This window comes from Rousettus aegyptiacus, unplaced genomic scaffold (genome assembly GCF_014176215.1).
Source record: "Rousettus aegyptiacus isolate mRouAeg1 unplaced genomic scaffold, mRouAeg1.p scaffold_m13_p_4, whole genome shotgun sequence".
NCBI lineage: Eukaryota > Metazoa > Chordata > Mammalia > Chiroptera > Pteropodidae > Rousettus > Rousettus aegyptiacus.
In genome coordinates this window covers 35,403,838-35,416,971 of record NW_023416307.1, presented here as the reverse complement: position 1 = coordinate 35,416,971, position 13,134 = coordinate 35,403,838, and the positions used below count along the sequence as shown (strand labels likewise).

Sequence of the window (13,134 nt, the reverse complement as noted above, 5' to 3'; positions counted from 1 at the left end):
GAGGCATTATAAAAAGTATATGCATAATATTTTAGAACATACGAAGAACTCAGAAATATATTGAAAAATTAACTATTATCCTTGTGATTTACTATCAAGAATTTTTCGTCAGTTTTCCTGGGGTATATTAGGTTATACTTGCCTACCCTCTTTTTTTAAAAGAATTATTTTAGGTGAGGCGACCCTTGGTTGACCTCACAGATTGCAAGGACCTTGTCAGTTTACAATCCATTATTTTTTTTATTTTTGACACCTACAGCACCTGTTCTTCCTACGTGGTCTCCCACCCAAGCACTAACCAGGCCCGACCTTGCTTAGCTTCCGAGATCAGCCCGGATCAGGCTTGTTCAAAGCAGTATGGCTGTAGACTTGCCTATCCTCTTAAAGTCAGTTTTGGCCGCAGGATTTGCTCTTACGATAAACAGTAGTAGTGACGTGTCATTTCCAGGTGGAAGTTTTTAGAGCTGTGCACATTTCACCACAGTCCTCTTTGGGTCTCAGTAATCATGAAAGGTTATGTGGAAATGAAGCCTCCAGCAGTATGGGTCCACCATTGACTGCATGAGCAGAGCATCTCTGCCTATATAAATAGGTGAGAAATAAATTTTTCTTGGGTAAAGCCACTGAAATCAGGAGGTTGTTTGTTACCACAGTAGTATTAAGTATTCTCCAGGAGACAGTAGCTCAGAGGTCACCATTTAATCATTTATTGCTTAATAATCATAGGTTACATTATACAACCGAAAACACTCTACAGTAAATTATTTCTGGAGGCAAGAAATTCTTTGTTAGTATTAATAATCAGTCACAAATCTTTATAAATAAATTTTTTTATATATTAAGTTTTCTTATGGTGGGCCACAACTGTTGTAACCAATATCCATACATAACTTAAAATTTCTACAGCTGAGTGCTATTATTAATAAGAATAATGCTTTGCCATTTAAAGCTGAAAGCAATAAATGGCAAATGTCAATTTTGAATGTAAGAGTTACTTCCATTTCAGTCCTTAGGAATTCATTTTAAGAGCTTCCACAAAATGAAGTAATTTCAGCTATACAAAATTCATTTATTATATTTTTACTTTTTTAAAATTTATTTAAAAAAAAGAAAATCTATAGTTCCTATTGCAATAGGATGATTGTTGATATTTAAGATTTTGGCCTAAATTCCATTTGTTAAACTATTAAGAGGGCAGTAGTTCTACTCCATATTTTATGAAACCATATTTTCTTCTTTTAAATGATGGAGTTATTTTACTATACTACAATATTTACATTTTAATTCCATTTTGATTGTATTTTTGGGGTAAAGTTGTGAATAAAACTTTAACTAATTGTATACACTTCAGATTAGAGCAATTATTTAACTGTCTTCTCTTTGACAATAAGATTTGAAGATATTATCATCAAATAAAAATAGTAGAATTTAGAATTAAGAGCCTGATTTCTTCTAATTCTTTTACTTACTCACTGTATGACTTGGAACAGAGCATTTAGTGGACAGTACAAGAAATTCATATTTCTAAAATGCAGTGTGGGTTCAAAGGTATGGCAGATGGAGATTGTCAATCATCTATGCTCCATGCAGCAGGTTCTTCCAAAGAAAGAACAAGCACCTCATGGCCCCACAGCACGGTGAAAAGAACCCTGGAAAGCCTAAGGTAGAACCTCAAGTTCAGGGCAGTTTCATGTGGGGCCACTGTGCTAGGCTGAAAATTCGACTCTATCGTTCTTAATGGTGAACAAGTACTATCTCTTGAACATCACTTTTCTCAACTAGAAAATGAGTGTGATAATAGTCACAAATTAGGGTTGCTGTGTTGATAAAATGAGTTTGTGATGTGAAGGTTCCTAGCAGACAATATGTATTGCCCTGCCATTCTTTCTTTATTCCTTTTCCACTTTACTTCTTTCTTGTCTGTCTGCTTCCCCATAAGATGTCCCCTCCTTCCTTTCCTCTTTCCTTCCTTCTTCCCTCCCTTCTTTATTTCTTTCTGTGGTGAAAGACTGATTAACAAATTAGCTTAACAAAGGGGAAAACTCACCATAGTCATAAAATATATTTTGTTATCTTCTTGCAAATGTTTTATCAGGATTTAGCTAATCATGTTGACATTTTCTTTACTGCTAGATTACCAATCAAAAACTCATTTTGTATATCTGATATCTCAGTAATTATATATATATATATATATACACATATATATATATATAATATGCCATGTACTCTTACATATGGATTTCTTATTTTAAAAAATATTTTTCTATCTTAATACTTAAAAAAAATTACAAGATCAAAGAAAATGTCTGATAATAACTAGTATTGGTCTTGTGCACATGTGAAACCTTAGCAGATACATTTTTGAGGGTGATGATAGTTAAATGACATTTTATTCAACAGCTCCATTGACAGAATATTTTGAATTTTTGTTTTAAAGAGATACCATTAACCAATTTACAAACTTTGTTTTCAAGTATTTTCTTATAGACTAGATGTTTAAATGTGATTCATTTAAACATCATTGCTTTTTTTCTTTTTTCTCTTTTTTCCATCAGATCCAACCTCCCTATTCTGAATTTTAGGACTATCTTTAGATGCCCCTTACTGTCATTTGTTAGTCTTTTCTATGAGCTTTATTTGTACTCATCAAGAAGATTATTTTAGCAATTTTGATGTTTACACTGAATTAGGTATTTCATTACTTCCAAAATCCTTAGACCCATGTGAAAACGAGAGACTTCTCCCTTTAAGTACCCCCCTTTTTAGATTCTATTCAATGTTCATGTTATACAAAATACTTATTAACTTTTAAGGTCTAGTTAAGATGAAAAGACTGCAGCTTTCCTTTCATTTACTCTTAAATTTTTTTTCACCACAGATGTTCCATTCATTGATAAGGAAAAAAAAAACATAAAAGAGAAATTTAGTTACTATTAATGTGCATCTGGATTATAAAAGCTTTATATTAAAAAAGAATGAGTAAACTACTCTGGAATAAACTACTAGGGGAAAAAGAGAAATTTAGAATTTCTGCCTCATATTTCTGGAGAGGAATATAAAGTGTTTTTTCTACCTAATTATTTGAGTATGACCATTATCCTCCTTTATAGTTCATATTAATGAAAATAATCCTTAATATGTTCTCAGAAAACTCAAGTTTAAACTCCGGGCCCTCTTATTAATCAGATGTTAGAGGACTAACTACCTCATCTATTTAAGTGTGAGTCTCTCATTGATAAAATTGTTATACCTTCCCCTTACCCCACTTTATTGAGAAGGAAGAACAATCTCTTTTCTTATGGATCATTGTTCAGTCAAGGAAGCAATTGCTCAATCAACAAATCAACTGCCAAATAGACATTTATAGGGCGTCTCTAATGTGTGTAATTTATAAACCAAAAATAATGTTTCTTCTCTGCTTATCTTAATGGGACTATGAAGATGTCACATGTGTAAAATAATGTTTACACTTTAAATCTTAAAGAAATGTCAGGTATTGTTATAATTAATAATGAAGACACCTCCCTCCCCTAGTTCATCCTGATTGCACACATAAAGCCAAAGTCTAACACTTTGTTGAACAGCTGGCACCCTGTATGTGTTGGAGATCATCAGGCTCTAGGTGTTGATTGTACAACTTAATTCCTTATTCTGCTTTGCATAGTATTTGCCAGCCTTGGCTTCTGACCTCTAGCCTGATCTTCATGTTTCTGAAAGAACTAGGTTGAACTCTTGACTCCTAATGCTCTTATGGAAACATTCTGATTAGCACTGTGTCTCAGCTACTTGTTCCTTAGGTACATTTATCTTCCAGGCACTTAGACACCAGTTGGCCTGGTTCTTCATAGCCTCTTGGATTCTATTTTAGTTTCAGTCTCAGGGACAAAGAATCAGAATATTTTCCCAAATGTCATCCTAACCAAAATTCTCTCATTGCTCTGTGCCGACTTTAAAATGCAGTGCTATCTGAAAAGAGTGGCTCATGAAGCCATCATCAGTTTTCAATATTTGAGCTAGAATCATTGCCAGATTATCCAGTCAGCATCTTGAAGAAAAATGAGGAAATAGGACATACAAAAAATGTGGTGTGTGGTAGGACAAGCAAGGTCTGTCAGAAAATGATCTAGCTTATGGAAAATCTGAGTAGAAATCTATGAGGAAAATTCTTGAGAGTAATACAATTGGGGAGAGGAAGGGATACTGCAAAGGAGATGGATGATAACAGAAAAATGGAAGTTCAAAAGGGCAAGTGGGTAGCCTATGCCAAAGGTCTCCCAAATATTTTATTACTGCCTCTGAAATGGCCTGCATATCATAGAGTTAAAATGAGCTGTACATAGTGTCATGTTTTTTATGGGATGATGAATTCCTTGAGGTTAGGTGCAATGTATTAATGATCTTTTATTCCCAATATTTGGTAGAGTATCTGTAAATATTTTAGGAGCTCAATGTTTTACTAGGAAAAAAATATTTATTTTGCTAATGGGCAATTCTGCCGCAAAACTCTAATCTTTTCCAGAGGAAACTTCTCAAGATGCTGTTTCTTGATTCATCATAAATTAACTGTTAAATCTTTAATACGTGGTTTATTATTTTAGTTATGTAAGAAATCAACTCTCTGCCTTATGATTTGAAGGTGAGTATTGGGAGATAAAACCATCGAGAGAGACTGGGGCCAGGCTGGGGAGAACATTAGGCTTGCACTTAGTTTGTGGGAAATGGGAGGTTGTAAAAGGATTTTGCACAAGGAAGTGACAATACAGGAGTGTAATTTAGAAATATTAGTGTGCCAGCAATTTGGAAGCTGAAATGGAGTCATAGTAGATAGTAAAAATGGCCTGAACTAAGGCAGAAGAAGTGAAGAATGTAAAGGAAGTTTGCAATATAAGTCACTCTATTTATACATGTAAAAATTAAAGGAGAAACAAAAGAAAGACAAATATTTAAAATGTCACATGGGACTGGTGATAACAGCAAAAGAAAAGTCGGTGGTAAGAATATTTAGGGAAGGAAATTTTCTCGTTAAAGAAAAGAGGCAGAAGGATCTCACAGGAAAATGGAGGCCATGAATTGCACATCCTGGGTATGAATTCCATGGAGAGTTGGACATTATCTGGTGTGAGGGTCACAGTAGAGGCAATAAGTGAAACTCCATCACTTTTAATCTGGTGCTGACATTAACCTAATTTTCAAGAAAAATCATATCTTTCAATTTAGTGAAATTTTGCTGAAAGTGGACAAATGGAGGCTTTGCTCTTACCTTCTCTTGGGAAGTGAGTTTCACTGTGATTGCTTTTTTATTCATCACTGAGTAACATACTTTGGTGTCTCTAACTTCCTATCAGTGCCCCAGGCTTTCATGTGTGCAACTTGTTTTAATTCTAATCAATAGGAGAATAAACCCTAGAGAGTATGTTTAAGGTTTTGAACTGATTACATTCCAAAATCAAGTAAAGAGTTTCCAGATGCTGCAGTGTGCCACATAAATTCAAAAAAAATTGCCACGCATAATAGCATCACTGCCTATTGTTATGGACATTAACAAATTTTATCTTTCATTGCCCATTTTGCTTTAGCTCTTTGACTTAATGATCCCCCATCTCAGATAGAAACTCCATTTGCGTTTGTAGATGTCAATGTAAATTCAGGAGGAAAATGCTTTAGAACTTGAACTAATCAAGCAAGACTCTGGAGATCTTGCTGCTTGTAAAAAAAAAAAAAACATTCAGAATTAAAAAAGTAGTTTCCATTGGATGGGTATAAAATCCTAGAAAAGTGTCAATTAAAACTTTGGTTACTCATTGCATTTTATCTATCTATCTATCTATCTATCTATCTACCTACCTACCTACCTACCTATCTATTTATCTATTTATTTACTCTCTGCCTCATTCCACAAAGAATTTGAGGAGGCATATAATAAATACACATACAATAAAATAATAAAAAGTAGAAGGGAGATTAGAAAATTAGGAGGAGAGAAAATAGAATAATATAATTATGGCTGCTATGATAAAGCTTCTGATTTGTCTCTGTGTTTTCTGGTAGCGAGAATAAAGGGAGGTATATAATCACTGATAAAGTTCTAGTTATGGGAAAGTTCTAAGCATTTTAGTTTCTTAAGAGAAACAATTTTTTTTCCTAGTACTATATTAATTTACAAAAAAAAAAAAAAAAGAAAATCTCATATAGAACTTTGTAAAGGGTCATTGAGTAATGTAATATGTGATGGCCTTAACATTTTTATACTGATTTCAGTTACAAATATCATATGTATGCTTCTGGCAATGACCTTTGATAGAAGCCAGGGGAATATTAATAACTATAATGTGGCATAAAAGCAATTCTCAAGAAGTTTAATTTTGTGGGAATGACAGACTTTTGGAAGTCCAACTTTATTCAGGCATATAGAAAAAGCCATTTTTTTCAAGTTTTCAAGCCTCTAAATTAAAAATAATTTTACGGGGTGTTCTGGTTCCAGGCAAGATGGAGTAAGCACACACCATTCTGTCTCGCCCAGGGCATACAGCTGTAAAACATAGGCAGGATTGGTGGGGCAGCTATTTGAAGGCCATAAAAAGTAAATAGTATTGAGAAAGATGAAGATTGGGAGGGATATCAAAATCCAAACTATCACTAATCTGGCAGTGAGCTTATCATTTAGTTTACTTCAGCAACTCATGAGTGGAACTAGTATAGCCAAAAACCTAGAAGTAGGATGTTAGCATGGGCAGAGAGAGATCCAGGAGAAGCCTTCTAGTTCTGGCTTAAGCAGTAGTAAAGTGATTTTCTAAATCTAATAAAGAGTGCAGAATCCTCTCTCCTCCCTTTTAAAAAATTAATTAATTAATATTTTCTCAATTTTTTGCTTCCTAGACCTCAAGTTATCCTATGGGAGTGATAATAGCAAAGCCAACAGGCACCTGTAAGAGCCAAAATACTAAAGGTAGTATCAGTCCATCCAAACTACTATATCAAAAAACATAGGCTGTGTAGCATAAACAACAAACATTTATTTCTCATAGTTCTGTTCTGGATGCTTAGAAGTTAAGATGAAGGTGTAGGCAGAGAAGGTGTCTCGTGATGGCACCTACTTTGTAGATGGCTGACTTCTTGCTATATCTTCACAAGTCTGAGAGAGAAAGAGCTCTAGTCTCTTTCTCTTCTTGTAAAGATACTAATCCAATGGTGGGGGATCCACCCTCGTGACGTCGCCTAAATCTAATTTACCTCCCATAGGGCCCACTTTTTAATAGCATCACATTGGGGGTTAGAATTTCGGCATGTGAATTTTGGGGTAGGGATACAAACATTTAGTCCTTAACATGTAGGAAAATTTTCACTCCAATCAGAGGAGCTATGATTACAAGAAAGAGGGATGAGCTTCCAGTGATTTTCTTTCTCCTTCTGCTGTTCTATAGCTTCATCTGAGATGTGGGCACAGCTGTGCAAAATATGAGGCAGAGTAAGGTAACTAAAACCTCAGTGTTTTGGCCAGATGAGCAAAAGCAGAACAACAGAGAGCCACAAGGTAGAGAGACTTGAGAAAACAACCCCTTAACACTGTAAATGAACTTGCGGGCTCATCCATGAGCTGTACAATTGTGGATCTAATCCTAGAAAATATACATAGATTTTGAGAAGTGAATTATGGAATATACCAATGTTTAAGATCCAAACTGACTAATGGCTGGTTTATATTCAGGACAGATCTGAATAGAAGTGCAAAGCTCTAAAAGACTAAAGCAAATTCTTGAGACAAAAGGGAAATTATGCAAAAAGAAGGCTTGGAATATCTGGTATGAAAGAAGAGTATCAAAAAATGGTAAATATCTGGGTAAATATAATAAACTATTTAGTTTTTAAGTACTTTGAAATATATTTTATGATTTAAAGCAAAAATTATATTTCAGACAGAGTTTTCATGTATGTAGATGTAATATATAAGATAACTACAGCATAAGTGGGGGAGGGTAGAGACATGTATGGTGTTAAGATTTCTAGAGATCACATAAAGTGGTAGAATATTGATTCAAAATAGACTGTGGAAAGTTATATATATATTATTTAATCACTACAGAACTGCACCCCAGATTATACGAAGATATATGTTAAAAACAAAATAACCTGTTAGAATAGCTATAATCAACAGAACGATTAATAATAAATGTTAGAGAGAAGTGGAGAAAAAGGAAGCCTTATACAATGCTGGTGGGACTGCAAATTGGTACAGACGCTATGGAAAACAGTATGGAGGCTCCTCAAAAAACTAAGAATTGATCTATCATGTATATGATCCATCAATCCCTCTATTGGGTATTTACCCCAAAGACTTGAAAACCCACATCTGAAAAGGTATTTGTACACCGATGTTCATAGCAACATTAGTCACAGTGGCCAGGACATGGAAACAACCAAAGTGTCCTATGATAGATAATTGGCAAAAGAAGCTGTGGTACATATATGCAATGGAATATTACTCAGCCATAAGAAAAGATGAAATACTGCCATTTGCGACAACCTGGATAGACCTCGAGATAATCATTCTAAGCAAAATAAACCAGACTAGAAATGTTGAAAACCACAGGAAATCACTTATATGTAGGATACAAACCTAAAAGCAACAAACAAACAGGACAAACAGAGACTCATGGACATGGACAATAGACTAGTGGTTACCAGAGGTAGGGGGGAGGTAGATGGGGTAAAAGGGGTCAAATATAGGGGGGTTGGGGAAGGGTGAAGCGGGTAAAAGGGATCAAATATATGGTAGCTGAAGGAAACTGGACTTTGGGTGGTAATCACACAATAGAATATATAGACGTCAAATTATAATGTACGCCTGAAAATTATATAATTGTATTAACCAATAAACTTTAAAAAAATAAAAAATAAAAAAAATAAGAGCATACTAAAGAAATGTAAAATAAACTGAAATAAAGAAATAGAATGGCCAAGACATATTTTAAGACATATTTAAGACATATAAAACTACAGTGACCAAAACAATGTGGCATTGACAAAGGATGGGCATATAGAAGAAGAGAAAATAATAGAGTCCAGAATTAGACCCACACACACGACTCATTAATTTTAACAATGATGGAAAGGGATTTGAATGTGAAAACATTTCAAAATCACTTTTTGAACAGTATAGCCCTTTCAAAAAATGGCATTGAATTGATACTGCAGAAATAGCAGTATAAAAGATTGCTATGAACAATTGTATACCAACAAACTGGATAACCTAGATGAAAGAAATAAGTTCCTAGAAACATACAACTTACCGAGATTGAGTTATGAAGAAATGGAAAATCTGAACAGACCAATAACAACTAAGAACATGGAAGTTACCAAAAAACTTCCAACAAAGAAAAACTTAGGACCAAAAAGCTTCAGGGGTGAATTCTACTAAATATAAAAAGAAAAATTAACACCAATCATTCTCAAACTTTCCAAAAAATTAAAGAAGAGGAAACACTTTGAAACTCATTTTGTTTTTTTTTTTTGAGGGCAACATTACCCTCATACCAAAGCCAGGTAGGGACACTACGGGAAAAGAAAATTATAGGTCAGTGTTTCTGATGTACATATATGAAAATTCCTCAACAAAATGTCAGCAAACAAAACTCAACAGCATATTAGAAGAATCATACACCATGAGATAAGTAGAATTTATCTTTGGGATACAAGGCTGGCTCAACATACACAAATCAATAAATGTGATACACTACATTAACAGAATGAAGAAAAATATTATACAATCATCTCAACAGATGCAGAAAAAGCATTTGACAAAATTCAACATCCTTTCCTAATAAAAACTTTCAAGAAATTAGGAAGAAATATATTTCAACATAATAAAGGCTATATATAATAAGCCCACAATGAAAACTCTCAACAGTGAAAAGCTTAAAGCTTTCCTTCTGAGATTAAGAATGAGCCAAAGATGCCTACTCTCTTCACTTTTAGTCAACATAGTACTGGAATTCCTACTTAGAGCAATTAGGAAAAAGAAAAAAAAAGATATTCAAATTGGAAAAGAAGTTAAATCATCTCTTTTTATAGATGATATGTTTTATATATTAAAACTCTAAAGTCTTCAGTGAACAATTGTTAGAACTAATAAACAGATTCAATAAAGTTGCAGGACACAAAATTAACATACAAAAATCTGTTGTTTCTGTAAATTAACAATGAACTATCTGAAACAAATTGCATTTCCAATAGAATCCAAAAGAATAAAATACTTAGGAATAAATTAAGGAGGTAAAAGATCAATACACTGAAAACTGTTAAAAAATTGATGAAAGAAATTGAATAAGACACAAATAAATGAAAAGCTATCCCCTGGTCATGGATGAGAAGAATTAGCAACTTTCAAATGTGCAATACAGTTTTTATCAACTATAGTCCCCAAGTAACTTATTACTTTTTATTGCTAAGTAGTATTCTACTTAATGTCTATACCATAATTTGTTTACCTATTCAATACTGGGTTGTTTGCAGTTTTTTTTTACTATAGTCATGTGCCGCTTAATGTGAGAATACTTTCTGAGACACGCTCATTACGTGATTTTTTCATGTGAACATCATAGAGTGCACTTACACAAACCTAGATGGTATAGCCTAGTACACATTTAGGTTCTATGATACAGACTATTGCTCCTAGGCTACAAACCTGTATAGCATGTTGCTATGTTGAATACTGTAGGCAATTGTAACACAATGGTAAGTATTCGTGTGTCTAAGCATATCTAAACATAGAAAAGGTACAATAAAAATGTGGCACCTACATAAGGCACTTACCATGAATAGGCCTTTTAGGAGTAGAAGTTACTTTGGGTGTGTCAGTGAGTGAATGATGAGTGAATGTGAAGGCCTAGGATATTAATGTACTCTACTATAGGCTTTATAAACACTGTACATTTAGGCTACACTAAATTTATGAAACATGAGATTAAATCAAGCATGAGAGAAAATGATGCAATCAAGAGATATAGTAAACATGAGATTTATGAGGCTGCTGCTGATGTTTACTATTTGACAGCAAGCCTCCCCCCCCTTTTTAAAATAAGGAGGAAGAGTACATTCTAAAGTAATGATAAAAGTATAGAATAGTAAAAATATAAACCAGTAACACAATTGTTTATTATCATTGGTAAGTATTACCTACTGTACATAATTATATGAACTATACTTTTGTACAACTGGCAGCACAGTAGGTTTATTTACATCAGCATCACCATAAACATGTGAGAATGTATTGTGCTACAATGTTATGATGACTATGATATTACTAGATGATAGGAATTTTTCAGATCCGTTTTAATCTTATGGGACCTCTGCTGTATATGCAGTCCATCATTGACTGAAATGTCATTATGTGACATGTGACTATATCATGAATAAAGCTGCTTCGAACATTCCTGTACATTTATTTGCATGGATTAATATTTTTATTTTTCTCAAGTGAATATCCAAGAGTGCATTTTTGGTTTTGTATTGCAAATTTATGTTTAACTTTAAGAGACGTAGCCAGGCTGATTTCCAATCTGAAATAGATTTTACATTCCCAGTAGTAATGTTTGAGAGTTTCAGTTGTTCCATATCATTGCCCAAACTAGATATTGTTAGTCTTATTATTTTATCCTTCCTAGTGTATGTGGATTGGTATTTCACTTTGGCCTTAATTTGTGTTTTCCTATGAGCAATGATTTGTGCATCATGTGTTTGATTCTGATATTTTTTAAAATGGGCATTTTGTCTTGTAATTATTGAATTGTAAGAGATCTTTGTATATCCTGTGCTCCAATTCTTACCCCCAGAGCAACACGATGAAAGTTGGAAGGACAAAGCTATGCACAGAATCTGTATTGTAGGTGAAGAATCTTGAAAACAAATCAGGATGCTTACACACACGCTGTCTCTTTCTCTTTTGTTCCTCCAGAAAGATTCTGGATTCTTACTCTAAGCTTTTGAAATATAAATAAATCTCTTACTGCTAAGCAAAAAATACTATTGTTTCCATCTTTACAATTATGATGTCCTTCTGGTCCCCAGTTTCAGCCTTCTCGAAATGTGCCACATGCCTCTGAGTGGTAAATCTCTCTGGAGCTCTCTCTAGCTAATCATTCATAAATTATCTTCCAATACTTGCTCTTAGCCCTGGTTCCAAGTTTAATAAATTTTGCTGAATTGTTTCTAACTGCAGAAAAATAAAAACATTTTCTCTTAATTCCCACATACAGATAGGGAGAACAAAGCTCAGGTTAAAAACTTGCAAAAGATATGAGTGCTGAACGTTGGATGTAAAGAAATACATCTGAGTCCATAGCCCATGTTTCTTCAATCGGTGGCTTAGTGCCAGAAAAGACTTTCTTGTTACCTACTTAGTCCCAGATGTTTCAAGAACATACTTAGCCCTTTGACCTTGCTTTATTCATTTTCCTTTCTTGGTCCAACTATCTCATATTTCTTCATTAGTTAGTTCTGCAGTTTTGTTTTCTATTTAATTCCAATATTTATTCAGTAGTGACTTTGCATTTTTAGTATTTTGGTGCATCTCTCTCTCTTTTTTAAAAAATATATACCCTGCTATTTAGAATTTGACAAGGTATGAAATGTTTTCTTATGATCCTAGAGATTTTAGGAAAGAGTAAGAAAGATCTGATGGAATGATGGAATGATGCTCTGATAAGCAAAACATTTATTGCTGTCTCTGAAATACATTTCCTGGTTTAATGGGAATAAATAGTTTGTCTTCAGTTTTAAACATACTAGCACTTTTCCACATATCTCTCATCCTCGATATTCTGATGCATTTCATGCTTATTTTAACCTCATATTTTGATATTTGTGTTTCCTTGAATGGTTTGTTATTACTGCAACAGCAATGCTCAAGGTCAAGGTGCTAGACTGTAAACAGTTATTCAGAAGAATATAAAACCCCAATGGTCTTTTCAGGTAATGAGGTACAAGACAAACTCTACAGTTGACATTTTTACTAGTGCAATCTCTTCAATCTTGCTGCCATATAGGGTACTCAGGAAAACTCTGCAATGTCATGAAGTTTTTAACATTGCTTTAGAGGATTTTATGCATTTCAGTTATGACTTGTAATTCAGCACC

At 33.8% G+C, this 13,134-nt stretch overlaps 1 pseudogene; it reads right to left on the bottom strand.

The window, feature by feature from the left end:
- Nucleotides 1-250: 250 nt before the first annotated feature.
- Nucleotides 251-369, bottom strand: LOC118601798 (annotated as a pseudogene).
- Nucleotides 370-13,134: the final 12,765 nt, after the last annotated feature.